The sequence below is a fragment of the Lethenteron reissneri genome, chromosome 64 (genome assembly GCF_015708825.2).
Source record: "Lethenteron reissneri isolate LAM-NWPU_2019-01 chromosome 64, ASM1570882v1, whole genome shotgun sequence".
In the NCBI taxonomy this organism is placed as follows: domain Eukaryota; kingdom Metazoa; phylum Chordata; class Hyperoartia; order Petromyzontiformes; family Petromyzontidae; genus Lethenteron; species Lethenteron reissneri.
In genome coordinates, this window is record NC_083842.1 from 5,485,781 (window position 1) to 5,497,569 (window position 11,789).

Genomic DNA, 11,789 nt, shown 5'->3' on the forward strand with positions numbered 1-11,789 from the left:
CCTGAGAGTGCTTAGATACCAGTGATGAGTGTGCAAGCAGTGACAGCTGTCATTGCCATTATCGCGTTTATACACAATCCATATCAGCTGTGGATTGCAACAACATAAACAGATGGAGCTGTGGCACAGTGGCTAGCACACTGCGATGTAAACCTGGCGACCTGCATTTTCTTCCAGACCACGGCCCATATCAGTGGTGATATCTGAACCAGTCTTGGACCTACAAATATCCGACACCCTCTTCACCAATCCCCACTGACCAGCGTGGTGAAGTATGGCCAAACATCCCTCTTGAGCCTACATGGTATGGGAAGGCCTCCATCCAACAGTAGATTGCAAAGGATGTCGTTATCTTTTATTTAAGTTCATGAGCCCAGCACGGAGTTTAGTGGTAGAAATTAGAGAACATCTCACCCAACAACCAGTGGGCTCACCAGGACAACTTTATCTCAGTGGCATTCAATTAGACAAGGCCAGTCCTGCCAGGGTTCGCCTCCACTGAGTCCTATCAGCAGGGTGTGGCCACGCCACTGGGTCACCTGATGGAGAGCCATCGACCATCACCGTGGGGTTGCAGTGGCTGTGGACGTGCTCTGCTCTGGCGAGTAATGGGCGATGATGCGACTGAAGCAGTTAGCCCGTGCGGGGTTTTTTACTTACTCAGCTAAACCCTGGCCCGGGTTCACCTGCACTGAGTCTCATCAGCTGGGTGTGCTCCGCTAAGCCAATGCCGGGCACCCAGTGCGAGTGATCGGTCAGTGGAGTTCACTCGCAGCGGGCCGGCTCCCGAGTGGCGTCAGCTTCTCAAACTCCCCTTGCAGCAGGGGGCGCTCGGGAGCTGCAGGGACGTCCACAGAGTTCACCACCGACAGAGGCGGATCTTGGTCAATGACTCTCCAAGACGCGGCTCGGTGGTGGCCGCGCTCAGCGCTGCCGACGCCGCCGCTGCACTCGCGGCGATGTCGATGCAGGGACCGCGAGAGCCGTCGCGTGAACCCGCGGAGAACTCCGAGAGCCGCAGCGCCGCCTCCCTTCCCCGGGGACCCCGAGGCCGCGCTCAGCACAGGGGGAGCGCCGTCCCCGTGCTGAGCGCGTTGGCAGCGGCCGGGAGCTCCCGGGGATTCCTGGGAATCCGGCACGGGCATCTCGACCTCGCACACGGCCCTACGCGTTGCGCTGCGGTTCTACGTTTGTGTTATGAGTTAAACACTCACCACTGCTGTTTACTTTGTCTGTTAATGGGTCATCCAAAGCATAATTGAAACTGGTAGCACCTGCTAGCCATGTGTGGTATCGCAATATTATACAAGAGGCTGGGATCAGCGTTGGGTTTGGGATGAGAGGCCGCACCGTGGTTAGGGTCGGTGACACCGATCATCCCTCAGGGTGGATGTCTGTCAGCTAACGCATTCAACATTCGAGTCTGACCGTGTCGTTCCATCCCCCCTCCAACCAGGATCCAGGGTCCAGCTCCAAGCAGTGACCCCTTTACTCCTCATGGCAGAGAGACTTTGGCATTAACTTTCACAGTCCAGCCTCTTCCCCAAGGCTCCATCTGCTCCTCCCACGCCCAACCAATATCCCTCCCATCACAGCCCATCAACTCACACAACACTGCCTCCCCTTACCAACCCAGGTTTACCCCTCACCTCTACCAACCATCAGCATGCACAGCCCTACCAGCATCATCTCTCCCTCTCCATGATTCCAAGATCTAAGTTGGCGTTTTCTCCACCATTGGAACCTCATTTGCCAGTAGCAAAATATGATAATTGGTTTTTTACCCTTTTATCTGGCATTATTGTTGCCAAATAAAAGGGTAAAAAAACAATTATCATATTCGGCGTTTTCTGTTACAATGGGATGTAAATGCGAAGAGAATCCACACAATAGGCAATGAGTGTGTGGATTGCATTGAACTGGATACAGGAGGCTTTATGAATCAGTCCCCATGCACGCGTTGTGAGTGAATGCTGGCTCCGTGTTCACATCACAGAAGCGGAGTCTAGTGATGCCACTGAACCCCACCACTCTTGACCGGACCTCCCTGCATCGATCGTTGAAGCCAAGTAGTTTGAGCCTGGTTCGTACTTGACGTGAATACCTCGGGAATTCCAGGTGCCAATCCCATTCCAGTGATTCATATCCATCAATCACTACCTGACTTCTTCCCAATCAACTGCAGATAAATATGGAAGGCTAAACTCATACTTTTATATGATGTATTATTATTACATGACAACGGAAGTGATTTGTCCGCTCAACTTAGCATTGAGGGGGTTCTCATATCCCGTGTATAGCCCTTAGACAGTGTTTAAAATATCACGGTAGTATCACGGGGGTGAGTCTATCCAGAGGACAACCACTGGTTGACTTCCCCACAAAGTGGTACTCATTTTATAGACACCAGACAGATGATGAACTCGCAGCCTCCCGATCTTGAGCCACGCACTCTCTCGTTGGGCCTCCTGGCCGGGTGTGCTGTTTTCAAGACAACGTGAACATCATTGCTACAGTCACCATTAGAGTATTGCTGATAAACTGAAGATATCACAGAGTTTAGTTGGTTGCTCTGTTGTTGAGACACAGGAATGCTACTGTACAGTGTAAGCCCACGTGCTTGTGCAATGTGAGGCACATTTCCCAAGGCAAATGCTATTTAAATTTAAGTGTTAATCAAAACTTTCGCTTTGCATCAGAGACCCTGCTATAGAAACAGGGAATTTTCCACATCGACCCAAATCACCAATAGACCTTATCCACAGACAACATTAATTTGGACATCGGAGACGCCACAGCCACCCAGTGCTGCCTCACAACTCGGAGGCACAGAGGCTGCTGCTGCTGTGTTCGACAGCTCAGCTTCTACATTCGCCCGACAGTTTCTGGGTTGAGCTCGGCAAGAGAAGTGTGGAGTGGGTGGCGGAGTGGCCGAGAGGGAACTCTGCTGAGGCCGCGCGCCTCCCAGAGAGGAGCCGCGCAGCCCCGAGGGCGGAGCGCTCCCCGTGCTGGGGCCCACAGAGGCTCGCACGGCACGGGGCCTGCGGGGCCATGACGTGACCAGGACTGCGTGGTAGTACAGCAAGTAGGTTGCTGCCCTGTACTCTAGGGATGCTGAGTGGTAGCCCCTCGTATGCGAGGTGATACCCCCCAAGTTGTCCGATTGCTCCCTCACGCGTGAACGCTCCGTCAGGAATTTACCAAACATCCCCAGAAGGACCCTCGTTACACGAGTTGTGCCTCTGATTGTGTCTTGAATACGAGACAATCACCATTACACTTAACTACACCGCTAGACACACAACCATTGTATATTATTAAACGTACAACGTCCATAATGAAATGCACCCAATGACAACACTGTGGCGTGTCGCACTGCACGGAGCAAGCCCCTCAGTGTCTGCAGGCAGCGCGAGGCGGGGTTCGGGTTGGGGACGACCCCGGCCTGAGCATCGTCAGCCCCGCAGTCTCAGAGGCCGCGGTTCGATTCCTGCACTGCTCGCTCGTATGTGTCAGCGTAGTCGCTTTAAGATGTTTCTTGTTCAAGAGCCGAATGGCTCACAGGGCTATACCTAATAAACTGAAAAACTGAAAAAACTGAAATGACCGAATCACGCGGTCAGCTCTCGAGTGGACATTAAAGACCCAGCCCTGATGCCATTCGAGAGATATGAAACTACTGCGTATTAACATCACAGCACTCCTGTGAGTATTACAGAGATCTCGTCTAAATCACCTATCATGTATAACAGCCCCTATACCTAACTACAGACACGCCCAGGTCTCTCTTACTAAACACAGCAAGAGTCTCACTGGTTAAATAAAGGCCACAAGGTTAACAATCGCGACAGTTTTAACTGAGTCGGCACTGTCAGCAGTTTTCACCACCCAGTGACCACCCATAGGCTCTGAGCCAGATCGCCATGTTAATGAATAGGCTGAGAGACATCGCCCTGGCGATTTGTCCGATCCTTAGCGACGAAGAGAGAAGCGAGAAGACGAGGCGCGTTCTCTAGCACGGGAGCGAGCACGGAGCCCGGCCAGAGCGAGACGCCCCCCTGTGGTGCGGAGACGAAGCCGCTCTACACAGGCGCTGCTGCTGCCGCTCTACACAGGTGCAGCAGCAGCACCCAGCGAGTTGGTGCTGGAGACCGCCCTGGCTCGGGGTCACATCACGCGAACCCCTCCGCTGAGTCGTCGTGGTGGTGGTGGTGGCACAGGCGGCAGTGAGCGCGCGGTGCTGGCACGAGAAGCACTGAGCAGTGGAAAAGTGGGACTTGCACTTCCACGGGGTCCCAGTCAGGGTCAGGGTTACATACTGTAGTGTGTGGTTCTACATTGAGTAAGGCGGCTTAGACATGGAGATACGGATAGAGACTGGGTTAGAGACAGAGTTAGGGTGAGAGATGACGTGATCGTCAGGGTTAGACACAGAGTTAGGGTGAGAGATGGCGTGATGGTCATGGTTAGAGACAGAGTTAGGGTGAGAGATGGTGTGATGGTCAGGGTTAGACAGAGTTAGGGTGAGAGATGGCGTGATGGTCAGGGTTAGAGACAGAGTTAGGGTTATACTGAATTAGGGTTTGATACAAGTCAGGGCTGTGTGTACAGTAGTTTGAGTCACAAAACACAAATGTTTACATCTGCGGACAAAGTATTTAACTTCCTTTAAAATAATCATGCACTGCCCCAGCTCGCCCTACTCTCTGAGCCCTCCCGTCTCTCACCTGGCTTCAGTGTTGACTTCGACATCACCACGAGAACAACAACGAGCGAATAATCACCGATACGAGGCTGTGAGAGAGGTACTGTTTGTGTGAGAAAGGTAGTGGTTGTGAGAGAGAGGTACTAGTTGTGTGAGAGAGCTACTGGTTGTGAGAGAGAGGTACTGGTTGTGTGAGAGGTACTGGTTGTGAGAGAGAAGTACTGGTTGTGTGAGAGAGAGAGGTACTGGTTGTGAGAGATAGGTACTGGTTGTGAGAGAGGTACTGGTTGTGTGAGAGAGTTACTGGTTGTGTGAGAGAGAGGTACTGGTTGTGAGAGAGAGAGGTACTGGTCGTGTGAGAGAGAGAGGTACTGGTTGTGAGAGAGAGGTACTGGTTGTGAGAGAGAGAGGTACTGGTTGTGAGAGAGAGAGGTACTGGTTGTGAGAGAGAGATGTACTGGTTGTGAGAGAGAGAGGTACTGGTTGTGAGAGAGAGGTACTGGTTGTGTGTGAGAGGTACTGGTTGTGTGTGAGAGAGGCACTGGTTGTGTGAGATGCGTTACCTTCCCGAATGTCAACGCTAAGATTGCCAGTGGAGCTCTTTCTGCCCCAACGATTCAGGCACAGACGTGCAACGCAGAAGCGGCCACCGGGTTTGACGATTCGGTCAACCCCGACCTGGAACTACTCAGAGCTCTATCACCTCTCGCAGCAGCAGCAGCGGCTCCTGCTGCTCCTGTCCCGGCCTCTGTTACTGATTGGGTTTGCTTCAGCGATGAGCTCAGTGCGGGAGACTCTCTCCTGAGCTCTGACTCGCTCTCTGCTTCTACCCTCGCCTCGTCCTCCTCACCAGCTCCTCACCGCTGAGTGAGCGTCTCTCGCCCAGTGATGCGGGGTAGTGCGAGGGGGGCGGGGAGTTTCACTTCGCTTGGCTCCCTGCCAGGGACTTTCCAGGCTGAGACGCGGGGTGGGGGCAGCACCCGAGCTCGCCACGCGCTCTGGTGGTGAAGGGACTTTGCCCAACATTGTTTTTAATATAGGGGAGCGTTAATGACCAATATACAGTATTGGGTGTGATGATGGTTGTGTTTAAACTGTGTGATGTATGGTACATGGTGTGTGTAGTGTGGAGTGATGATGGGTGTGTTTACACTGCGTGGTGTATGGTACATGGTGTGTGTAGTGTGGAGTGATGATGAGTGTGTTTACACTGTGGTGTATGGTACATGGTGTGTGTAGTGTGGTGTCATGCTGGGTGTGTTTACACTGTGGTGCATGGTGTGTGGAGTGATGATGGCTGTGTTAACACTGCATAGTGCAGCATGTTTTATATTTTAGCAGCAGTTACATGTTTGTACAGAGATGACATCGATGCTCATTAGGGATCATCCAGTGTAAGGGTTGTGAGTGCATTTAATAACTCAAATTTTCAAATAATTACTTTTACTTTGAAATTGGTAAATGTCTTTCGAGATGATTTTTTTAAAATAAAGAATGCTGTAATGTGCAGCTCAAGTTTGTGTGGATCACACTTCGGGTTCCTTGTTACTGATTGGGTTTTCTTCGGTAAATTACAAAAAATTGTTCGTAAAAGGATGCAGTCACGTTTTTATTCACGTTTTGAACGGGTTCCCTGTTTATGTAACATATGGAGCAAGTACCGATGCTCGCTGTTTGCATCACGACCTGTGTCTGTGTACCTGTGATTGTGTAGCTAACAATTGTGCCGCATAGGGACGCTCTCAAAGTTCCGTTCACATTCTGAGAGAGGCAAACGAAGACAAGTCAAAGTGAACGACTTCATCTGTCTCTCGTCTCAACCAGCACGGTGTGGCGCTCATCTTCATTGGTGACCCGTTCAACACAGAGGCTGGGTGCCCACTGGCATGCTCACTTTGCTGACCCGCCCATACTGGACATTTGTGACAAAGAGCTTCAAAGCTCATCGGATTCCTCCACTATAAATAAATACAGATTCTGATTCTGACTTTACAACACCACGACTGGTGTGAGGGTCAAAGTAACGCGTTCCGCACAGTGCCCGGATACGGAACCCAAGCACGCAGGTAAAGTTCGGGGCTTTCCGACAGTGGCGGTGTCGTTCGCTCACGGATTCCTGAGACGCTCGGCACACAGAGCCGCCCTGCAGCCCAATCACACCCAGCACCGTGCGTGTGGTCATGGTCCCTGTGTACCTGTGTACAGGTGTGGAGGTGTGTGGGTACAGGTGTGGAGGTGTGTGGGTACAGATACACAGTGAAGCTGCATGATCTCCCTTATGTACCTGTGTACAGGTGTGGGTACAGATCTGTCGACTATTAAATAAATACACTCTGTGTGTCTACTACTAAATAAACACAATCTGTCTGTCTACTACTAAATAAACAAACTCTGTTTGTCTACTACTAAATAAACACACTGTGTGTCTACTACTAAATAAACACAATCTGTCTACTACTAAATAAAAACACTCTGTGTGTCTACTACTAAATAAACACACTCTGTGTGTCTACTACTAAATAAACACACTCTGTCTGTCTACTACTAAATAAACACACACTGTCTGTCTACTACTAAATAAACACACTCTGTGTGTCTACTACTAAATAAACACGCTCTGTGTGTCTACTACTAAATAAACACACTCTGTGTGTCTACTACTAAATAAACACTCTTTCTGTCTACTACTAAATAAACACACTGTGTGTCTACTACTAAATAAACACTCTGTCTGTCTACTACTAAATAAACACACTGTGTGTCTACTGCTAAATAAACACACTCTGTGTGTCTACTGCTAAATAAACACACTCTGTGTGTCTACTACTAAATAAACACACTCTGTGTGTCTACTACTACATAAACACACTCTGTGTGTCTGCTACTAAATAAACACACTCTGTGTGTCTACTACTAAATAAACACACTCTGTGTGTCTACTACTAAATAAACACACTCTTTCTGTCTACTACTAAATAAACACACTGTGTGTCTACTACTAAATAAACACTCTGTCTGTCTACTACTAAATAAACACACTCTGTGTGTCTACTTTTAAATAAACACACTGTTTGTCTACTACTAAATAAACACACTCTGTCTACTGCTAAATAAACACACTCTGTGTGTCTACTGCTAAATAAACACACTCTGTGTGTCTACTACTAAATAAACACACTCTGTGTGTCTACTACTAAATAAACACACTCTGTGTGTCTACTACTAAATAAACACACTCTGTGTGTCTACTATTAAATAAACACAGTGTCTGTCTACTACTAAATAAACACAATCTGTGTGTCTACTACTAAATAAACACACTCTGTCTACTACTAAATAAACACACTCTGTGTGTCTACTGCTAAATAAACACTCTGTGTGTCTACTACTAAATAAACACACTCTGTGTGTCTACTACTAAATAAACACACTCTGTGTGTCTACTACTAAATAAACACACTCTGTGTGTCTACTACTAAATAAACACACTCTTTCTGTCTACTACTAAATAAACACACTGTGTGTCTACTACTAAATAAACACACTCTGTGTGTCTACTACTAAATAAACACACTCTGTGTGTCTACTACTAAATAAACACACTGTTTGTCTACTACTAAATAAACACACTCTGTCTACTACTAAATAAACACACTCTGTGTGTCTACTACTAAATAAACACACTCTGTCTACTACTAAATAAACACACTGTCTACTACTACATAAACACACTCTGTGTGTCTACTACTAAATAAACACACTCTGTCTACTACTACATGAACACACTCTGTGTGTCTACTACTAAATAAACACACTCTGTGTGTCTACTACTAAATAAACACACTCTGTGTGTCTACTACTAAATAAACACACTCTGTGTGTCTACTACTAAATAAACACACTCTGTGTGTCTACTACTAAATAAACACACTCTGTGTGTCTACTACTAAATAAACACACTCTTTCTGTCTACTACTAAATAAACACACTGTCTACTACTAAATAAACACTGTCTACTACTAAATAAACACACCGTCTGTCTACTACTACATAAACACACTCTGTGTGTCTACTACTAAATAAACACAATCTGTGTGTCGACTACTAAATAAACACAATCTGTCTACTACTAAATAAACACAATCTGTCTGTCTACTACTCAATAAACACGCTCTGTGTGTCTACTACTAAATAAACACACTCTGTGTGTCTACTACTAAATAAACACACTCTTTCTGTCTACTACTAAATAAACACACTGTGTGTCTACTACTAAATAAACACTCTGTCTGTCTACTACTAAATAAACACACTCTGTGTGTCTACTGATAAATAAACACACTCTGTGTGTCTACTACTAAATAAACACACTCTGTGTGTCTACTACTAAATAAACACACTCTGTGTGTATGCTACTAAATAAACACACTCTGTGTGTCTACTACTAAATAAACACACTCTGTGTGTATGCTACTAAATAAACACACTCTGTGTGTCTACTACTAAATAAACACACTCTGTGTGTCTACTACTAAATAAACACACTCTTTCTGTCTACTACTAAATAAACACACTGTGTGTCTACTACTAAATAAACACACTCTGTGTGTCTACTACTAAATAAACACACTCTTTCTGTCTACTACTAAATAAACACTCTGTCTGTCTACTACTAAATAAACACACTGTCTACTTTTAAATAAACACACTGTCTACTGCTAAATAAACACACTCTGTGTGTCTACTGCTAAATAAACACACTCTGTGTGTCTACTACTAAATAAACACACTCTTTCTGTCTACTACTAAATAAACACACTGTGTGTCTACTACTAAATAAACACTCTGTCTGTCTACTACTAAATAAACACACTCTGTGTGTCTACTTTTAAATAAACACACTGTTTGTCTACTACTAAATAAACACACTCTGTCTACTGCTAAATAAACACACTGTGTGTCTACTGCTAAATAAACACACTCTGTGTGTCTACTACTAAATAAACACACTCTGTGTGTCTACTACTAAATAAACACACTCTGTGTGTCTACTACTAAATAAACACACTCTTTCTGTCTACTACTAAATAAACACACTGTGTGTCTACTACTAAATAAACACTCTGTCTGTCTACTACTAAATAAACACACTCTGTGTGTCTACTTTTAAATAAACACACTGTTTGTCTACTACTAAATAAACACACTGTCTACTACTAAATAAACACACTGTCTACTGCTAAATAAACACACTCTGTGTGTCTACTGCTAAATAAACACACTCTGTGTGTCTACTACTAAATAAACACACTCTGTGTGTCTACTACTAAATAAACACACTCTTTCTGTCTACTACTAAATAAACACACTGTGTGTCTACTACTAAATAAACACTCTGTCTGTCTACTACTAAATAAACACACTCTGTGTGTCTACTTTTAAATAAACACACTGTTTGTCTACTACTAAATAAACACACTCTGTCTACTGCTAAATAAACACACTCTGTGTGTCTACTGCTGAAACACTGTCTACTAAATAACACACTCTGTGTGTCTACTACTAAATAAACACACTCTGTGTGTCTACTACTAAATAAACACACTCTGTGTGTCTACTACTAAATAAACACACTCTGTGTGTCTACTACTAAATAAACACACTCTGTGTGTCTACTACTAAATAAACACACTCTGTGTGTCTACTACTAAATAACACACTCTGTGTGTCTACTACTAAATAACACACTCTTCTGTCTACTACTAAATAAACACACTCTGTGTGTCTACTACTAAATTAACACTCTGTCTGTCTACTACTAAATAAACACACTGTGTGTGTCTACTCCTAAATAAACACACTCTTTCTGTCTACTACTAAATAAACACACTCTGTGTGTCTACTACTAAATTAACACTCTGTCTGTCTACTACTAAATAAACACACTCTGTGTGTCTACTACTAAATAAACACACTCTGTCTGTCTACTACTAAATAAACACACTCTTTCTGTCTACTACTAAATAAACACACACTGTGTGTCTACTACTAAATTAACACTCTGTCTGTCTACTACTAAATAAACACACTCTGTGTGTCTACTACTAAATAAACACACTGTTTGTCTACTACTAAATAAACACACTCTGTCTACTACTAAATAAACACACTCTGTGTGTCTACTACTAAATAAACACACTCTGTCTACTATTACATAAACACACTCTGTGTGTCTACTACTAAATAAACACACTCTGTCTACTACTACATGAACACACTCTGTGTGTCTACTACTAAATAAACACACTCTGTGTGTCTACTACTAAATAAACACACTCTGTGTGTCTACTACTAAATAACCACACTCTGTCTACTACTACATAAACACACTCTGTGTGTCTACTACTAAATAAACACACTCTGTGTGTCTACTACTAAATAAACACACTCTGTGTGTCTACTACTAAATAAACACACTCTTTCTGTCTACTACTAAATAAACACACTGTGTGTCTACTACTAAATAAACACTCTGTCTGTCTACTACTAAATAAACACACTGTTTGTCTACTACTAAATAAACACACTCTGTCTACTACTAAATAAACACACTCTGTGTGTCTACTACTAAATAAACACACTGTTTGTCTACTACTAAATAAACACACTCTGTCTACTACTAAATAAACACACTGTGTGTGTCTACTACTAAATAAACACACTGTCTACTACTACATAAACACACTCTGTGTGTCTACTACTAAATAAACACACTCTGTCTACTACTACATGAACACACTCTGTGTGTCTACTACTAAATAAACACACTCTGTGTGTCTACTACTAAATAAACACACTGTGTGTCTACTACTAAATAAACACACTCTGTGTGTCTACTACTAAATAAACACACTCTTTCTGTCTACTACTAAATAAACACTCTGTCTGTCTACTACTAAATAAACACACTGTGTGTGTCTACTCCTAAATAAACACACTCTTTCTGTCTACTACTAAATAAACACACTCTGTGTGTCTACTACTAAATTAACACTCTGTCTGTCTACTACTAAATAAACACACT